General features: G+C 41.9%; 1 protein-coding gene across 4 annotated transcripts in view; it reads left to right on the top strand.

Moving 5' to 3' along the window:
- KCNQ3 (potassium voltage-gated channel subfamily Q member 3) overlaps positions 1–20,279 on the top strand; it is a 349,316-nt gene that overhangs the window by 83,052 nt on the left and 245,985 nt on the right. The window contains exon 1 of one of the 4 annotated variants that reach the window (XM_055287279.2): positions 15,660–15,677. The exons of the other annotated variants lie outside the window; for them this stretch is intronic. The gene's annotated coding sequence lies outside the window, so the exon portion shown is untranslated. Of the gene's footprint in view, positions 1–15,659; positions 15,678–20,279 lie in introns of those variants that run through there. 4 annotated transcript variants of the gene reach the window in all.

The following is a 20,279-nucleotide window of genomic DNA, read 5'->3' as shown; positions in this document are numbered from 1 at the left end:
AATCTCTCTCTCTCTCTCACACACACACACACACACACACAGAATTTTTATCCCATCCCCTTTGATTGCTTTTCTTTCAATTCTGGTCACTCCTCTGGCAAGATCCCTCCAACTACTTAGGACCACTTCACTAACTAACACATTTCTCTCTGACTTCTTCTAAGAACATTCTCTGCTCTTAATGAATTCAGGTGATTAGCTCAGGCCCACCCAGATACTCTCTGTATCTGTTGTCAGCTGATTTGGGATCTTAATGACGATAGCAGAATCCCTTCACAGCAGTCCCTGGATTTGTGTTTGATTAACTCACTAGGAGAAAATGGTGTGGGTACGCAGAGGCAGAAATCTTGGGGACTGTCTTATAATCTTACCCGCTACAACTGTCCTCAATTCTGGTATTTTTCCAAGGTTTTGGTATCTAGATTTTTGAACTAACAGGCGGCAAGGCTGGACAAATCTGAGACCAAATTTGAAAGTAAAAGGAAGAAATGTCTTCCTTTTGATAATATAATACATGAAGTTACTGCTGTGTCAGGCTGTGGGTTTTTTGTTTTTTTTTTTCTTTTACCGAGTTCATGGCTCTGAGGAGGTCAGATTTTGTTTTGTTTTTTTCTTTGCAGTATAAGTGGAAGTTTTTCTCTCATGTAAATTCTGCTTCTGCAAAGATCAGTTCTAAGTTGCAGAGTGTCAGTGTAGTTAGTGGTTAGAGAATTGATTTCCATGGAAACTGGATGGGAGACCCAAGTGTTTGTTATCTGCTCTGTTCAATGGGGCAAAGAGTGGGCCATTTCGGAGACTAAATGAGAAACATATGTGGAGCACCGAGCCCACTGCCTGGGTCGGAAATGAAGGTTTTGACAACAGTGCGTTAAGGGCCTCTCCCGCCCCGTCTTTAATCCTCACTACAGTGCTAGGCAGAGAGACTGGCGTTAGCTCCACCTAGTGGATGAGGAAACTGAAATTGGAGTAATAGGTAATAGTAACCCAAATCCTTCCAGATCAGATTGGCAGAGCTGGGACTGAACTCAAGCCTGGCTGTGACCACAGCCTGGGCCTAGCATCTGGAAAACAAGAGTCTCTGCTAAATGCTTTGGGCCAGTTCGTGTTCCCATGGGTTCTGTCCATTCCTCCTCTTTGCTGAGATGCGACATTCCCCTAGAAGATGCCATTGGGTAAGTCCCTTGAGCTCACTGAGCTTCGGCTTCAGCCAAATGGGGATGAGCCCAATGCCTGTAAGGAGGTTTCAAAAGGAATAAATAAGGGAAAACTTAGAAAGCTCCAGGCACATCATTGTAGAAGCTCCAGAATGCTTGGTGAATGAGAAATCTCTTTAGCAGGAGATGCTGGATAAACACAACATGTTGTTACTTTGTGACTGAAAGTCTCATCACTTTCCTAGGGTTTGTTTGTGTTTTGAATTGCTCTGAGCTAAGATGTTTGGTTGAATTTTAAAAAGGTGATTGTTGGTAGTAACCGGTGTATTAAGTCGGGTAGGGTACCACTTTCACTTGAACTGCATTTTGTCAAACCAGACTCTAAGGCATCTCTTTGCTATCGTGTAAGAACTCCTGATACTTCTATTAGAGCATGGTGTGATTGGAGAGTTCTGGGAAAAACAGGAGGAATAAGTTCTAGTGTTCTATACTCCTGTAGGATGACCACAGTTAACAATATGATGTAATTTCAAATTGCTAGAAGGGGGATATTGAATGTTCTCAACACAAAGAAATCATAAATGTTTGAGATGATGCTCATCACCCTGATCTGATTACTATACATTATACGTATCAAACACTATGTACTTCATGAATACATACAATTATTTGTCGATTAAAAAAATTAAGTTAAATATTAAATTACATTAAATTTTTAAAAACCAGCAGGGCTGGAAGGGAACAGTAATGAAGCACCTATTAGCACAACACTCCCATCTGGGTGCTCTAAATGCATGAGGCTTGTGCTGACTGATGGAGGCTGGGTTGGTTGTCAGGGAGGCAGGCCCCATTACCAGCAGGCCCAGCTGTTTCCACATCCGATGCAGCCGGAGTTGACCATCGGTCTTGACTTAAGTTGTGTCTCTGGCAGAAGCACAGTTCATCTTCTGAGGATATCCAGGCAGCTCTGGCCAAGGTGCACTCATTGGTCTTTGGCAGCAGACAGAATGCCTACTCAGTGCTGGGTGCTGGTTAAATAAGCAAACGATACAATCTGGGGTCCTGTCTGACTTTAGGCTACTTAACAAACAGGAGCCTAAACATGATCTGGGAAGTCCTTGAACTTCTCCCGTCACTCCCCACCCCATCACATCATTGTCATCATTGATAATAACCAGTGTGTTAAGTAGGGTAGGGTACCACTTTCACTCGTAGATCTCTGAATACCAAAGGTTTCACTCTGAAGTTCTCTCAGGTCCTTCAAGGGTGACCGGGATGATAATATGGCCACACTCTAAGTCCCTACACTGGATCAAGCAATCACTTATTACATATATATTAGTCCATTTAGTTTTTCAAAAAAAATTTAGGGGGTGGGAGGTCACGCTCTTGTCACTGTTTTCTATGACATAGGGAAACTGAGTCATGTTCCCAGGGTCTGCATAGCTAGTAAGTTCTTGGAATGGGAAGTGGTCCCAGTTCTGATTCCCAGAAACACATGGCTTAACCATGCCCTTTAACTCAGCTTTCCTAAGTCCCAAGGAGGAAATCCCACGCTCTCTCCTCAGAACTCCCCCGACCTTTGCATTTCTGTGGACACCCGTCATTTACTTGCATGGCAAAGAAATACGTTGCACAGTGCTTGGCACATAGAAGGCCCTGAGAGTACTTGCGCTTCTTGCCCTTCCTCCTGAAGGCAGGTCCTGAATCAGAGTCAGGTTTCTAATGCTGGCAGCCTGGTGCCTGGCACATGGCTGGTATTTGGCTGTTTCCGTAGCTCTGTTGTCTTGTAGAGCCTGAGTCTGACTAGAGCTTTATCACACTGAGCACAGCAAGGGCACACAGTAGGTAGCTGGCAAACCCTGGCTGGCAGATGAGTGAAGGAATCTGTACACAGTGGGTGGTGAAGAATTCTAGTTATCATCTTTAGCATGACTTTGCATTTTCATAGAGCATGCAACAAGACTGGGAGGTACATGTTCTGTAGTGGAATGAGCAGGGGCTGAAAGACCTGAATTTTAATCCTCTCTCATGGTGATAGCCCAGGAAAGTCAGAGACTCCTTTATCCTCTGTCCTTTCACCTCTAAATGAGGAATAACCGTCCTTAGTTTAATAGGTGTTCTATGGATGAAATGACATGATTGAAAGATCACTTGAGCGAGTGCCTGACATGTGGTAAATTGATAAATTTAGTTGTTAAATCATTCAGCCCATTCAGTCAGCTAATATTTATTAAACACTTACTACGCACCAGGCATTTTTCTAGATCAGGAGTTGGCAAACTGTGTCCTATAGGCCAGCCCCCGACTCACCACCTGTTTTTGTAAATAAAGTTTTATTTTGGAATCCAGCCATACTCTTTGTTTACATGTTGTCAGTGGCAGCTTTTGTGCTGCAAGGGCAGAGCTGAGTAGTTGAAACAAAGACATCAGGGCATGTGAAGCCAAAAATATTTACTCTCTAGCCTTTTTCTATGAAAAGTTTGCCAACCCCTGTTCTAGATGATTAGGATAGAGCCATGAACACCAACAAAGACAAAGCTGTGCTCTGTTTTCATTATATAATGTCAGGTGGTGATGAGGACTAGGAAGAAAATAAAGTGATGCCGGGGAGTGGGGAGGTAGAGTGGATGGCTGTCTAGATAGAGTGGCTTCTCCCTTGAGGTGGCGTTTGAACAGAGCTCTGCCTGTGAAGCCATTGACATCTTCACAACAGAAAGCTTCTGTGGGGGAAGGGTAGGAGAGCAGTAACAATTCAGGAATATTTTTAAAGTACCTACTGTGTGCTCCATGCTGGGGACCGAGAAGTTGAACAAAACTGGAAAATTGTTAGCATCCTCTGATATTTATTCTAGAGTTTGTGCAAGACCCAGACAATAAATAACTACCAGGAAAAAAAAAAGGTTTAAACTTTATCTTAAGATATAAGATGAAAAGTGCTGTGGACTAAAATATGATATGGTAAGAGCTGATAAGGGGGAGAATGTTGCAGTTTTTTGTCTTTTTTTTTTTTTTTTTTTTTTTGAGACATGGTCTGCTTTTTCCCCCAGGCTGGAGTGTAGTGGCACAATCATGGCTCGCGACAGCCTCTACCCAAGTGATCCTCCCGCCTCAGCCTCCTGAGTAGCTGGGATTACAGATGTGTGCCACCATGCCCGGCTAATTAAAAAAAAATCTGTAGAGGCAGGGTCTTGCTGTGTTGTCCAGGTTAAGAGTGTTGCAGTTTTAAACAGGGAATCAGTGTAGGCATCATGGAAAGGTGATGTTTGAATATAGAGTTGAGAGAGATAGAGGAGTGAGCCAGGCAGACATGGGGAATAAGAACATCTAGGTAAGGACCAGTGCAAAGACCCTGGGATGGAAATGGGCCTGATCTTTTTGAGGAACAGCAAGGATGCTGGTGTGGCCGGGGAAGACTTAGGAAGAGGGCGCGTGACAGTATTTGAAATCAGAGAGTACTGGGCTGGCGCAGGGCTCGGGATTCTGCATAGCACGTCTGTTTTAAAACACAAATGGTAAATTCTCCTCTGGAAACTTTTAATCCAAGGCAGGAGCAAAAGATGAGTTCCAAAGAATTTCTATTGGAGAAAAGTCAATAAAATTGACCGCAGAGCTGAAGAACCACTGTCCTCTTTGACAAGAAAGTGACTCAATGTAGGTCAGAGGAATTACGTCGTAACCAGATATGTTTCTCCAGGGGGGTAGCCGGATGCTGTAGGCATTAAAAGGCGCAGACTTGGTACTGCTGGGCAATTAAAGTCCACGATGGTTTATGACAGCAGGATGCGTGCACATATAAATGAGCACACACCCCCACAGGTGTGGCATGCAGACACAGACACCTTGCTTTTCATTTGTCAGTGTCAGAGTGTATATTCGGTGAGGCTTTAGGATGGATTATTATCTTCCCTTCTGTGGCTCAGGAAAACACACCATGTCCATACCCACCCTCGCCAGTGTAGGAGGCAGTTTCCAAGACAGCAACTGCCCAGGCGCCATGAGCATCTGTATTGCAAGCAGATGCTGCTCCCCATATGGAATGTGGGGCAGAAGGCTGGCTGGCATTTGGTTGAGAATATGTCCTGAGGGGGTTAGGAAGAAGAGAAATGGGGTAGCTATTTTTGAGCGTCCTGCTGTTGGGAGGGAGAAGATGTTTTCTCTCTTCTGATAGCTGTAGACCAGTGGAAAAGGATTTTTCCTACTCTCTTTTCCCTCATTGAGCACTGTGTACCCAAGTGTAGCCTTGCAGAGTCGTTTGGTGATGTTTGTTTCAGCTCAACAGGCTCCCAAAATCCAGTTCAGCCTGCAGAATTTGTTTTATCCGGCCACCTGCTGGGTGCAGAGGCGTAAAGCATTTGTTAGCTGGACACATATTGTGTGTTAGGAGTTTTTGCATTTCTTGTCTCAGCGTCGCCTCACTAAAACATCTTGAAGAAGTGAGACAGCTGTCTTTGTCATCCTCTCCATTTTACAGATGTGAGCATTGAGGCTTTCAGAGGTCATGCCTTGTCCAGAGTCACCCAGCCAGGAAAGGGTGGAATGAATTTTTAAGGTCTGGCCTTTTGATACCATCATCTTCATGGGTAGTTTCTGACCTACCGAACCCATGAGTCTTGGCTCAAAATAGCATTGTGCCCATTAGCACTTACAAGGTATGCTCTAGGCACTATCAGCAGAATCAAGAAAAGAAGGACCTGGGCCTTGTCGCTGGAGAATTTACAAAACTAAAAACTAGTGGGGGTATTCCAAGTGGTAGTATCCACTTATTCCAACAGATTCTGAATGTCACTGGACTGTTTTCTGAAACTGCATTTCTTTCCCAAGCCCAAAGGAGACAGGCTTTCCAGAGCTGAGAGGCATCCTAGTTCACCCTGAGATTGTGGAAACCAAATATTTAATAGTAATAACATTTTGAAAGTGTTTGCTAAATATTTGGAATTGTGTTGACCCCTTCCATCGTCTTATTTAAGAAATGAGATGTATCGCTACTTTATTATTATGAAGATACCAGTCTACTGCTGATTGGGTACTTAAAATGTGCCGGTAAATACTCCAAACCCTTCGTGGTGTTGGCACTTAAATTCTTAGAACCTCATCAGATCAGTACTGTTATTGCACTCATTTAACAGAAGAGGAAATGGAGGCCCAGAGAGGAGTGCTGGAGACTGGAGAACCTGAGCTTACTCTTATGCAGTGTTCCAAGGCTTCTCAGCCCTGGAGGTGCATGAGAATCTCCTTGGGAATGTTTACAAGACACCCGTACCACACCCTGCTCTCAAAGATTCTGATTTCACTGGTCTGGAGTGGGGCCCAGGCATTAATGTTTTTGTTGGGTTGCTTTAATATCATTTTTTATGGTGTATTATAACTCAGAAAGCATAACACAATGTACAGCTGAATTACCATATAGAGAACAACTGTGTCACCACCAGGAGCACGACCATTGCCAGTACTTGGGAGCTGCTGCACTGTCCCTTTCTACTCAAGCCCAGACTCTCCCCCAAAAGCAATCTCTATTCTGACTTTTATGCTCATCACTTTCCTACCTTATTGTATGCTTTCATTCCCTAAGTATTCATTCCTAAATGCTATGCTTTTTCTTTGTCTGTTTTTGGTTTTATATAACTGGAACCGTATATAGAAGGTGTTACTTTGTGTCTAGCTTTTTCCACTAAGTCTAATGTTTGTGAGTTGTATCCATGTTGTTGCGTGTAGCTCTAGCTCCTTTTCATTGCTGTGTAGAATTCCATTGTATAACCATATTACCAATGGCAGTCGATGGATATTTAGGTAATTTCTTATATTGTATTATTACAAATAATGCTGTTAGGAGTGTTTTTGTATGTGCTTTTTGGAGCATACATGCATGTATGTACCTAGGTATGCAATTGCTGGTTAAAGGGTACATTAATCTTCAAATACATTACATAATGTCTAGGTGTTTTCCTGAGAGGCTGTAGCATTTTATACTCGTAGCAATAGCATATGAGAGTTCTCTCTACTCCACATCTCAACCATCTTTCGTGTTGTTAATGGTTTTAATTTTAGCCATTCTGATGGGTATGTGGCAGTGTCTTGTTGTGGCTTTAATTTGCATTTCCCCAGTGGCTTCTGGGGTTGCTCACATTTCATTTGGTTAAAAGCCATGTGGATATCCTCTTTCATGAAGTGACTACTCTAGTCTCTGCATCACTTTCCCATTAGGTTGCCTGTGTTTTCCTTACAGATTCTGGATACAAGCCCTTTGTTAGTTATATGTGCAGCAAATGCTTTTTCTCACTCTGTGGTGTTTCTCTCTATTAATGTTTTTGTTGTTATTGTTTTGTCTTATGAACAAAGGTTTTTGTTTGTTTGTTTTGAGTCAGAGTCTCGCTCTGTTGGCCAGGATGGAGTGCAATGGTGCAATCTCAGCTCGCTGCAACCTCTGTCTCTCGGGCTCAAGTAATTCTCCTGCCTCCTATCTGGGATTACAGGCATGTGCCACCACGCCCAGCAAATTTTTGTATTTTTAGTAGAGATGGGGTTTCACCATGTTGGCCAGGCTGGCCTCAAACTCCTGACCTCAGATAATCCAACCACCTCAGCCTCCCAAAGTGCTGGGATTACAGGTGTGAACCACCGCACCCAGTCTGAACAAAGTTTCAGTTAATTTTAATGCACTGAGATTGATTAGTTATGTCCTTTATGAAAGAATTCATGAAGATTTCTCCATTTTTTTCTTGAAGTTTCATTTTTTTTAATATTGAAGTCTACTATCAAACTGGAATTGATTTTTGTATATGGTGTGAGGTAGAGGCCAAATGTGTTTGTTTTTTCTTTCCAGTTGATACCAAATTTTTCCAGAACGTTTTTTAAGAATCTGCTTTATCCATGTATGTGTTGGTATTTAAGTTTCCTACTATACTCCAAATTATAGAATGGAATCAGAACCACTGCATGATGATTAAAATCACGATTCATGTAAGACACTTGGGTAGAAGTATAAAATCTCAATGAAAAATGTGAAAACCATTACTAATCCTACCTTCCAGAAATAACTCCATTAATCTATTTTATGAGGAGAAGCATCTTGTCTATTTTATTTGGCAATGCCTGGAACCAGGCCTGACATTTAGTAGATGTTTAATCAATATTTTTGAAATAAATGAGAAATTAATAAATGAATGAACGTTTAACCCCTCCCATCTTTTTTTCTTTTTGTATATATACAAGTCTAAGTCATGCTATGCATGCTATTGGCAACATGATTTATTCACTTAAGTGTAGCCCTCAACTGTTTTCTAATATTATTTTTTTCTAATTGATGATGTTTAATAGTTTTCTTGTATTCCATCAAAGGTAGAAAGTTTTTAATTGGTACCCTATTGTTGAACTTGTACATTATTTTTACTTTTTAACTAGAATAATGGCACTCTCTGTTCTGAAGTTTTCTTGTACTCTTTAATTTAATTCTTCAGAATGTATTCCTAGAAGTGGAGTCAGTTGGTCAAGGTGTGAATATTTATACCTATTGTTAAACTTATTACCAAACTGCTTTAAAACAAATTTGAGTCCATATAAAATTTAACAAGCAAACAACAACTACGCCTCTTTTCCAGAATCTTTTGCATGATCATTTTTAAAAATCTGGGCTCATTTGATGGAAAAAAAGTCATATCACATTTTAATTTTAATTTTTAATTGATTTATTTCCAGTGAATTTGAACATGTTCCTTGTTTAACCCTTTATGTTTCCTCTTCTTCTTCTTCTTCTTCTTCTTCTTCTTCTTCTTCTTCTTCTTCTTCTTCTTCTTCTTCTTCTTCTTCTTCTTCTTCTCCTTCTCCTTCTCCTCCTCCTCCTCCTCCTCCTCCTCTTTCTCCTTCTTCTTCCTCCTCTTCTCCTCCTTCTCCTCCTCCTCCTCCTTCTCCTCCTCCTCCTCCTCCTCCTTCATCTCCTTCTTCTTCTTCTTCTTCTTCTTCACGACAGGGTCTTACTCTGTCACCCAGGCTGGAGTGTAGTGAGGCGATCATGGCTCACTGTAGACTCAACCTCCCAGGTTCAAGTGGCTAATTAAAAATTTTTTTTTTGTAGAGATGGGATCTCACTATACTTCCCAGGCTGGTCTCAGACTCCTGGACTCAAGAGATCCTCCTGCCTTGGCCTCCCATAGTGCTGAGTTTGCAGGCCTGATCCCTGTGCCCAGCCTATTCTTTTATAACTCCCAAGATCTTGTAAGAGGTCTTTATTTACTGAGGACAGTAATCTTTTGATATCAGATATATTGCAAATGGGTTTCCCAAATTGTCACTTTTCTTTGAAGTTCATTGTTTTTTCCTTCTTCAAAAAATTCACATTTTTTATGTACAAAATCTCCTCTATCAGTCATCTATTTTGTGGTTTAGTCTTAGAGTTTCTACTTCTTAAAGCCTTTCCTTTATTGTCTTAGTGAAACTAGCTGTAGGTTTTCACCATTAATTAAGATGTTTCCTATTGGTTTCAAATAATTCTTACCATATTAAGAAAGTATCTTTCTATGCTACTGATTTTTAAAAACTGGGCACAGACATCAAACTTGATTAATTACCAGTTGGTTATCTATTAAGGTGATTTTATAAATTTTTCCTTTGACTTATTGATGTAATGACTCCCATTGGAAATTTTTCTAATGTTGGGCTATCTTTTTTGTTCCTGGCATAAGCCCTATTTTCAGATGTCTTGAATTATGCTATCCTATTTGGACATGATGATTTTTTTTTCTTTTAATATGCTCTAAACTCTCCTACCAAGATTTTACTTAGGATTTTGGCTTCTGTGAGTATTTGAGAAAATGTTCTTTCTGGTTTCTCAAATTTTAATTGAGATATAATAATTGTACGTATTTTGTGGGGGAAAGTGTGATGTTTCAATACATACACACATTCTGTAATGATCAAATCAGAGTAACTAGCATATCCATCACCACAAACATTTGTCATTTCTTTGTAGTGAGGATATTCTTTGTTTTTTAAATCATATTTTTGTTAGTTTTCAACATGATGTAATGCTCCCAAAAATGGATTTAGAGAATTTCTATTTTTCCTTAGAGTCAGAGGAATGATTCATAAACCATTCCAGGAAAATAAAAGATAGTACAACATTAGAAGAGTTTCTAATAGGAGTCATCACATTAATAAGTGAAAGAAAAAAAATTATATGATCACCTTAATAGAAGACCAGTTGGCAATTGATCCAGTTTGATATCTGTTTCGAATTTTTTAAATCAATAGCATAGAAATAAACCTCTTTAATATGGTAAGAATTATTTGAAACCAATAGGAAATATCTTACTTAATGGTGATAGTGTAAAAGAATGGTTAATTTTGTATGATATCCCTCAAGATTTATTTTTGAACTCACTTTGGTGATTTATATTTACCTTTAAAACCATCTATTTCACCAACTGCTTCAAGGATATACACAGAACTAGCTATAATTAATATTTCTGAGATTTAAAAATTGATGTATATCTGTGATTATGTATGCTTCCTGAGAAAATTTTATTTGTCTATGTTTAACTGGCTCTGATTTATATTTCAATTTCACTCTTAATTTATATTTTATATTTTTAATTTTATTAAGCTTTTTTTTAAGAGTAAAAAATATTCCATTGAAACCTTACTTTATTCATTTTAATCTAGCCTCCTTTAATATTGACAGCATGCAAGGCTATACATTTTCCTCTAAGGACAGCTTTGGATGCCACCCTTAAATTCTGACATGAAATATCATTTCTTTTCCAATCAGGAGAGTATGCTTTTTTAGGAACGTGTATCAAAATCTCCTAAAGGATTTTTCAAACCACATAAGCAATCCCTGAAATTCTGATCTCTTCCCTGCACCATCGCCCCATCCAAGGGCCCTTTAATTTATTTTTTACTTTTTCTTTGGTACTTTGTTTTAAATGTGTTTCTAGTAGATACAAAATTGTTAAACTTGATTTTTTTTTGCCCTGATAGAGTGTTTTAAGAATATTTAAACAAATTTTAACTTATATGCTTGATTATCCATCATCATTACCATCTTGTTTTGTTTTATGCTTCCTATTCATTACACTTCCTTGCTTTTTCTTTGCTCTTATATTTTTTGTTTTTTGCTAGGGGCTCACTGCCACACCTCCTTCTAACTGTAAGCTTGTACCCATACACAAATTTGTCCCCATTGCCCCTTCTCCCTCTCCTACCAACTTCTAGCAGCCAAAATTCTGCTCTTCAAGGTGAGGATCTTCTTACTGCATCATCCCATGGTGGAAGAAAGAGAGGAAGGGGAAGAGCAGGGGAGGAGAATGTGAGGGAGCAGAAGGGGTAGAACTCACTTTTATAACAAGCCCACTCTCAAGATGACTAACCCACTCCCTGGATAACATTAGTCCATTCTTGAGGACACAACCTTCATGACCTAATGGCCTTGTATTGGGCCTCACGTCTCTACACTGCTGCACTGGGGATTGAGTTTCCATCACGTGAACTCTGAGGGACACATTCAGACCACTGCAGTCTCTTTGCTGGCATGTTAGGCTCCCCAGGCAGCACACTCTGAGTTGGACAATGGCATGCATGCTATTTGTAAGGAAGTACCTTTGACACTGGCACCTGTAGAAGGGAAGGAAAGGAAGCAGCACTGAGCTGAGGGAAGAGTTGAGCTGTGTTGCAGTCCCTGCAAAGGCCTCAACTGACTTCAGGCAATCTCTGAAGCTGGGATAATCTCTCAGAATTGTTTCAAGGTGGGGCAAGGGGGCTGCCCGATTACTTGTGTGTTGGTGAGTCATTGGCTGTGGACCACATCTGGAAAGAGGCATGATCTTAGGTGAGCAGTTTTATTTCAGCCAACATAGTCCTCTAAGAGCTGGTTGCTGAGGTGTTCTTGTAGAGGACTCCGGCACCCTGGTGAGGATCATCTTTTGTTCCAGAGGGAAGATCTGTTGGCAGCACAGCATCTACTGCAACCTGCTATGTCCTGGTCACTGGGAAAAGCATTGCATATGGATTATCCTGTTTAATTCTCACAAAATCCTGTGAAATAGGTACTATCAGTGTTTCCATTTTACAGATGAGAAAGTGGGGCAGCAAGAGATTAAGTAACTTAGCACTAGGCATAGAGTAGCAGAATTGATACTGAAATCTAGACTGTCTGACTTTAATATACTGCTTCTATCGATCAGAAAGTTATGAGTCCTGCTCTTACTTTTCCTGGCAGTTACTTTTAAATATTAAAAAATTCCTTGAACCCGTGTTTCTCAAACGACTATATGCTTATGTCTCCGAGTTGCCATTACACATGAATGACCAGCTGACAGGTGTAGAATTCTTGGGTTGCAACCTTTTCCCATTAAGCCCTTGCTTGGATGTTCAGCTGCCTTCTGAGATTTAATGCACTGTACTGAGAAGTCTTTAGGGCCCTCTGATTCTTTTATCTTCCATTGTACATGACCTCTTTATTTCTGTTTGTGTGCTTGTAGGAGCCTGTCTCTGTCCTGGAATTTGAAAAATCACCATCACATTACTTCAAGATGTTTACTTCCTTCCTATCTGCTCTTCTTGTGAAGAAATCACTCATTCATCTTTTGTTTATTCATCTTTTGAAATATGTTGGTGCTCGGTCCCTACCAGACACAGTACTAGGAGATGTGGACACAGAAATAAGAGCTATAGCAGCTCACCGGGACAAGGGAACAGATAAGAGCGCAAAATGCAGTGTTGTGGGGTGGGCATGGCTGGGGAAAGAGACCTGGCAAAGACTCACTGAGTCGGAAGGCAGGTCTTAGGGCAGAGAAGCCTTCTTGTAGAAGGTGAACTCTGATTTGGTGTTTGAAGGATGCATAGCAGTTTGTCAGGAAACAAACTGGTGTTCTAACACTGACTCCCATTCTCCTTAGTTAGGCCTGACAAAGTGCATTACAGCAAATTGTAGCTAAGACTTAACTCAGAAACTCTGGATGCTTTTCCTCTATTCACTCATTTAACCCTTATTTTTCAGAGGAGAAACTGAGACCCAGAGAGGTTACCTGCCTTGCCAAAGTTACACAGCCAGGATGTTGTAGAGGCACAGTTTGGTTCCTTGCTTGGCAGTGCTCAGAGGCCGATCGGATCTTTCTTTGGAAACAGGAAAAAAGTCATCTACAGATAGGTTCCTTTTCCATCAGGAAAACCTTCCTACCTCCCCATCCCGATCCGCATCCACGAGGTCTGCATCCTGTGTGTGTGCATATACCAGGCACTGCTTCAGCTGCTGAGGGCTGTAGAGATGAACAAGCACAGTCCTGTCTGTCCCTCCAGTGTTTAGACCCAGTTGATGTTATATGGCGCTGGGGCTCAGCCTAGGTCTGTTGAGTATATGAAGGTGGGGACCCCAAACCATCTCAGTGTCAAGTGAATGGACCAGCCTGTAGTTACTGCCTTCTTCTCTTTGCTTCATGGCCCCTTTTGCAGCCTGAGGCTTTCTCTGACCTCTGCTGCCAACCCAGCCTCCCCCGGCCCCAGATCCCTGCAGGCTGGCAGTGCCTCCACCTCCCTTGTTGCCCTGGCCCCGTCACCATGACGATCCTACACTCTGCAAGAAAAACTCACTGCACAAGCCATTTTTCATGAGAAAATGTCTATGATTTCTCAGGCCCTGCCTGCTGTGTGGCCTCAGGAGCAGCCGGAGGCATTCCTCTGTAACCTGTGTCTTATGTTCCCCTTATCTTGGGTCTTCATTGGGGTGGGTGAGCATTTGGTCTTCAAAGCAAAGTTGCTGGATTCATGGGGGAAGCAGGCAAAGGGATGGTTTGGGTGTGGGGCATTTTCGGCTGTGGACCCTTGGAAGACAAGGGGTTGGAGTTTTTTCTATTTAGAATGAGAGAGTTTTAGGAAGAATTAGGTACTTCTTCTCATGATGATGCTGTGAGCCTGGAGCCAGGTCTGACCCTGTAGAGACTGTCTCATTGAATCCTTCCAACAGCTCCCTGAGGCAGGTACTTGCCTTAGCTCCATTTTACAGATGGAAATGCTGAGGCTCACAGAAGGTCAATAACTTAGCCAAATGAACAGAGTCGAGAAGTGGCAGAACCAGGATCTGGGTGCAGGCTCCTTTGATTCCTTACCTGGCTCTTCCATATTATTACCCATCAAGGATGGTATGCCCCTGACACCCTTCTCCTATTCCCTTCCCCAATTCACAAGGAGCTCAGAGCCTAAGCCTGCACTGACTCTCTTGAGGCTAAAGGCATCTCTTTCTCCTGGGACCTGGCCACCTGTCTCCACACTTCACTTCAAAATGCCTGACCCTCCCAGTGAGTTGGTTAAAAATCCTGTAAAATTTTACAATATATGTCTTAGTCTGTTTTGTGTTGCTATAAAGGAATACCTAAGACTGGGTAATTGATAAAGACAAGAGGTTTATTTGACTCATGATTCTGCAGGCTGTACAAGCATGGCTCCAGCATCTGCTTGGCTTCTGGTAAAGCCTCAGGAAGCTTTTACTCATGAGGAATTGGGAGGGGAAACAGGCATGTCGCATGGTGAGAGATGGAGCAAGAGAGAAGGAGCAGGACACATGTTATTTTAAACAAGCAGCTCTCACATGAACTGATAGAGTGAGAACTCACTCATTACCATGAAGACAGCACCAAGCCATTCATGAGGGATCTGCCTCCATGACCCAAGTACTTTCTACCAGATCCCGCTTCCAACACCGGGGATCACATTTCAACATAAGATTTGGAAGGGCCCATGTTAGCATGCAAATTATTTTTCAATAAAGATGTTATTAAAGAAAAAAGAACTGTAAAGACTTAAAACTGTATTACAGTACACCTTCTGGCCAGCCTGCCCTGGGAGGCAGTCCTGCATTGCTTGCCATTTAATTTGATTTGGACAAGCTCTCTGCCTGGTTAGTTCAGTGGACAGATGCCATGACGAGGCAGGCCTCCAGGCTCCTGGCGAGATGGGATTTGGCTGACCAGCCCAGAAGGGGTCTACCCACATGTTCAAGATGTTTCCTCTTCAGTTCTGCCAGGAGGCTCAGTTCGACCTGAGACAAAATCTGCCCAGGCCTTACTGATCCCCTGGTGTACAAGGTTGTGGGAGGGGACTAAGCTAAAGTAAAGGGAAGGTCTCTCTGGGTGCATTTGAGCTGCTGGGCTTTGCAGCTGGGGTTTGGGGGCGTTTTGCTCCTTCTGCATCCATCACTAGAATGTCAGCACCACAAGGTCAGCACTTCTTCTGTTCACTGATTATCTTAAGCACCTAGAACAGTGCCTGGCAATAGTAGGTGCTCAATAAGTATTTGTTGAATAAACGAGCTGTAGCTGTAGGCTGGTAGGAGAGTTACCTTAATGGGGAATTTTTCTCTCGGGGAAAGTCTTCTCCTTGTCTTTCCAGCACAACAGTTCTAGAATTCCTGACAGAGGCCCTAGAATTCCCTAGAATCCTAGAAGCCCTAGAATTCCCTACAGCTCTTCTTTGGGAAGGGCTGTCGTTTCTTAGTGGAAATCTCTGCTATTAATGAATCCAAAACCATGAAACTTGGTGAGTGTATGGAAGTGTCTGGCACATTTGTCTGAGTGTGCCATCTCAGCTGTGGAGCTTTCATGAATGCCAAGTCTCACATAGGGAATGAGTATCAGACCAATCTGGGCTTGAATGTTAACACTGCCACTATTCAGCTGTGCGGTCTAAAGCCAGTGGCCTAACCTCTCTGAGATTCAACTTCCCTGTCTAAAATTATGGATAACGGACCAACCTTGTGGTGGATCGAGAATATGTATGCAATGTCCTTAGCACATAGTGACACTCAGTAATTACTTTCAGGTTAATAGATTTCTTGACAGCTCTGACTGCTCATTTTCCCTTTGCTCTATCCTCCCTTCTTTGTTCCTGGAGCCTCTATTCAGATGCACCGTGCCCTTCTCTTCTTCCAAGGTTTTTTTTTTTTTTTTTTTTTTTTCTGCTTTCATTTCTTTTTCTGTAGAAAGAGGGTATTAGTTCCTGCCCAATCTCCCTTGGCCATAGGGTCATGATGAGCTGGGACTTTCCCTGGGGCTGGGAGGTCTGCAGAGCTGTGTTTATCACATCTCTGCATGCACAGTGCCCACTTAATACAAGCAGGCTGTTCCACGAATATTAATTAAATGAACTGATGGTTTTTCTCTGGGCGTTTTCTCTCACTCAGCTGTGGGACTGACTCCCTGGGAGGGAGGTAGGGTGGGAAACACCAGAAGGTAAGTCTGGTGAATGTGGCTCAAATTCCTGCAGCTGCGGGTGTGTGGGTGTGAAGGGTGGGAGATGGGAGATGGAGAGGGAAATCCAGACATGTGCAGGTGGCAACACAGCCCCACCCTTTCTGGAAGTGGGCAGCTTGGGAAGCAGGCAAGGCAGGCTTCTTAGTCTCAGGGGCTGTTTTGCATGAGAATTAGCACCTTCTTCATCCGGCTTCTGATGAATAACTTGATCCAATAAGGTTGGGAAAATCACTTCCTATCTATGCAGGTGACCATATCTATAAAGTAGCCATTGAGATGCTTGCCTTTTTCTCACGTGTAATTAGTGAGGTTGGAAGGGGCTGTGTGCTCTGTGGTAGCCCCACAAGAGCCTACACTTTGGTCTTACACTGGCCTGGGCTCAAAACCCATCTCTTCTGATGCCCAGCTGTGTGCCTGGTGCAGACAAGTGGTTTCACTTCTGTATCCTTCAATTCTCATCAGTAAACATGAGGCTTATAGTCTCTTAAGAAGTTCTTGAACAAAAATGAAGGAATGGGCTAATATTTTCTCATACTCAGGCCAATGCTTAGCACACAATAGGTATTCAATAAAAGCCATTTTTACTGTGTTTCTTCTTTCATTGAATAAAGCGTATGGTTGTATATCTATACATTGTGGTAATTACTATTATCATCACCACTAATAATACAACCCCAGGATTTGTTGGCCTTCATACAATCATAGGTAGGCTAAGCCAAAAAATAAATGTAAAAAAAAAAGATGCCAAGATTTCCTCAGGAGCTTCTAGAAAGTAAATCAGGGGTATATATTATAGCCCCAGTAGTAGTAGCAACTAGCAGATACTTAATTTGGTGGGATATATTCCATGTCTTTGTCTCCTGAACAATTAGCTAGATGAATAAATAGCTGTCTGCCCTCAGAAAGGGAACATAATATGCAATTAAAATTAAGGACGTTCTATTTGAAGGGACCTGTTACATGAAATTACAGCAGAAGGCAATTGGGGAATATTATTGTTTTGCATATTTAGGAATCAGGATAATTAGAAGATGCCAAACACGTAGGGCCAACTGGTAAGGGTTTGGGAAGGGAAGAGGTCTACCACAGAGCACACAGCCCCTTCCAACCTCACTAATTACACGTGAGAAAGAGGCAAGCATCTCAATGGCTACTTTATAGATATGGTCACCTGCATAGATAGGAAGTGATTTTCCCAACCTTATTGGATCAAGTTATTCATCAGAAGCCGGATGAAGAAGGTGCTAATTCTCATGCAAAACAGCCCCCAAGACTAAGAAGCCTGCCTTGCCTGCTTCCCTACTGTGGGATGTGGGCATCAGTAGGAGGGTAGCTGTGCATGTTATGTACAGAAAATGGGGTGCTTGGAGCTATTGTAAATGTTGAGGGGAGTCCTAAGGGCTGTGATTGTGGAGAAGAAACTTAGACCCTCAGCTGAACAACATGAGTCACATTCCTGCCCCTCCATTTTGTTGTTATATCATTTGCTCTTTCCAAATCTTTGATTTCTTCGTCATCTGAAAAAAAAATAGAGCTAATCATTTTGACTACAGAAATTTGCCACAAGGATTAAAAATGAGACAATCCATGTAATGTGCCTGATAAAGTACTTGCAAATAGAAAGTCTTTCATAAACATTCATTATTATAATTCTGTTCATTGATGTGTAGAGAAGGTAAAAAGTGAACACATAAACCCGGTTATAAATAGTAACTGTATGGTTAGAATGCTTTGGGCTGCAAGTAACCGCCAACCAAAATGCAGGGGCCTTCTGTATGAGGGGTGTTTATCATCCTACAGAATAAGAAGTCTTGGCTTGGTTAACTCAACTGTTCAATAACTTTATGGTTCCCATTGGCTTCTCAGTGATTCTCCTGCAGTCAACTGAGAGTTCCTCTCATATTTAAAAGATGGCTGCTACTCTTCTGAATATCACATCCTTCTGCAATTATGTTTGGAAACAGGAAAAAGTACTTCTTATTGGAAGCCTCTTTTGCAAACCTAGAGGTGTTTTACTGCCTCCACCCGACTCCCTTGTGTCTTATTGCCCAGAATTGACCACATGCCTATTCTTCCACTCACAAATCAATCATCAGCAATAAGAATGGAATGAGTGAGACTTCCTCTGGCCTAGTCAAGATCAATATTTTGGGAATAGAAGGGATGTCATTTAAAGCACATGGTCCCTCCATTCTGAAAACAAACAAAAATATTCTATTAGTGAACAAACTGGAAGAGAATGGTTTGGAAGTGGCAAGGCAAGAGTATCTGTCTTAGTATATAATATAGTTCCATTATTTAAGGCAATGTATGGAAAAGTGTCCTGGAAAAAATGACACCAACATGATAATTGCTATAGCAATATAATTGTTGCCATAGGATTGGAGTATAAATTACATTTACCTCCTTTTTCATGTTTTTAATATTGTCTTTTTTTTTTAAAGACAGAGTCTTGCTCTGTCACCCAGGCTGGAGTGCAGTGGCATGATCTCGGCTCACTGCAACCTCTGCCTCCCAAGTTCAAGTGATTCTCGTGCATCAGCCTTCCAGTAGCTGGGACTACACGCACGCGCACCTTGCTTGGCTAATTTTTGTATTTTTAGTAGAGACGAGGTTTCACCATGTTGGCCAGGCTCATCCCAAACTCCAAACCTCTGATGATCCACCCAGCTTGGCCTCCCAAAGTGCTGGGATTTCAGGTGTGAGCCACCATTCCCAGCCATATTGTCTGACTTTTAAGAAATGTGTTTGTATTACTTTTATAATCAGTATCTTCCACTTTTTTTTGAAAAAAAGTGCCATTTTTCAAATAAAATAATCTGTCCTTGTAGAACCTTCTTCCAAGTCCATAGAATGTGTTAATTACTCTGTTTCCAAGGATGAGCCCTATTTGTGGCAATGGCATTGGTACTCTGTGGGCTGGAGTCTAACGATGCCAGTGTTTCTTGAGTTCCAAATGCTTTTGACAGAGTGAATTCATTTAATTATTGACATAATCTTCTAAGAAAGACCTTGTTATCCCTATTTTATGTATGAGAAAACTGAATCAGAGAGAGTAAAGTTATTGGCCCAATACTACTCTGGCTTCAAGGACTACCATATTTGAAGATAATTCCACTAATATTTATCAAGCACCTACTATTTACCTATCATGTGCTTAGCCCTGGACGTGGATGAGAATCATAAACAGGACAGACAAACCATCCCTATAGGTTTTATAGTCTCAGCCAGAGCTAGAAACAAGCAAACCAGCAATTTCAGTAGAGTGTGACAAGTTCTGTGATGGTTTGGGAGGCCTGCAGACTCCCTGACCCAGCCTCATCCTCCTGCCTCTTCCTTACCTCTCGTGTTCCTTTGTTCCTGCTCTTTAACCTTCAGTCCCAGTAGTAGTCAAGGAGAGACAGGACCAAGAGGATATACAGAGATATCTAGAAAAGCATTTATTATGAGGGATTGGCTCATGTGATCCTAGAGGCTGAGAAGTCTCTTGATCTGCCATCTGCAAGCTGGAGACCCAGGGAAGCCAGTGGTTTAGCTCCAGTCCAGCTCTGAAGGCCTGAGAACCAGGAGTGTCCAGAGCCAAAAGCAGAAGAGGGATGCCCTAACCAAAGCAGAGAGAGCAAATTTGCCCTTCCTCTGCCTTTTTGTTCTACTTGGGCCGTCAGTGGATTGGATGGTGCTTACCCATGTTGCTGAGGGAAGTCTACTGATTAAAGTGGTAATCTCTTCTGGAAACATCCTCACAGACACACCCAGAAATTATGTTTTACCAGCTCTCTGGGCATCCCTTAGCCCAATCAAGCTGTTGCATGAAATTAACTATCGCAATTCTCTTTTCCTCTCTCTCTCCTTTGCTCTGTCCTTATTTTCATAGCTCAGTCTCTTCCTC

The sequence above is a fragment of the Symphalangus syndactylus genome, chromosome 7 (genome assembly GCF_028878055.3).
Source record: "Symphalangus syndactylus isolate Jambi chromosome 7, NHGRI_mSymSyn1-v2.1_pri, whole genome shotgun sequence".
NCBI classification, from domain to species: Eukaryota; Metazoa; Chordata; class Mammalia; order Primates; family Hylobatidae; genus Symphalangus; species Symphalangus syndactylus.
Note: the sequence above shows the minus strand (reverse complement) of the source record. Positions and strands in the feature narration are given on the sequence as shown.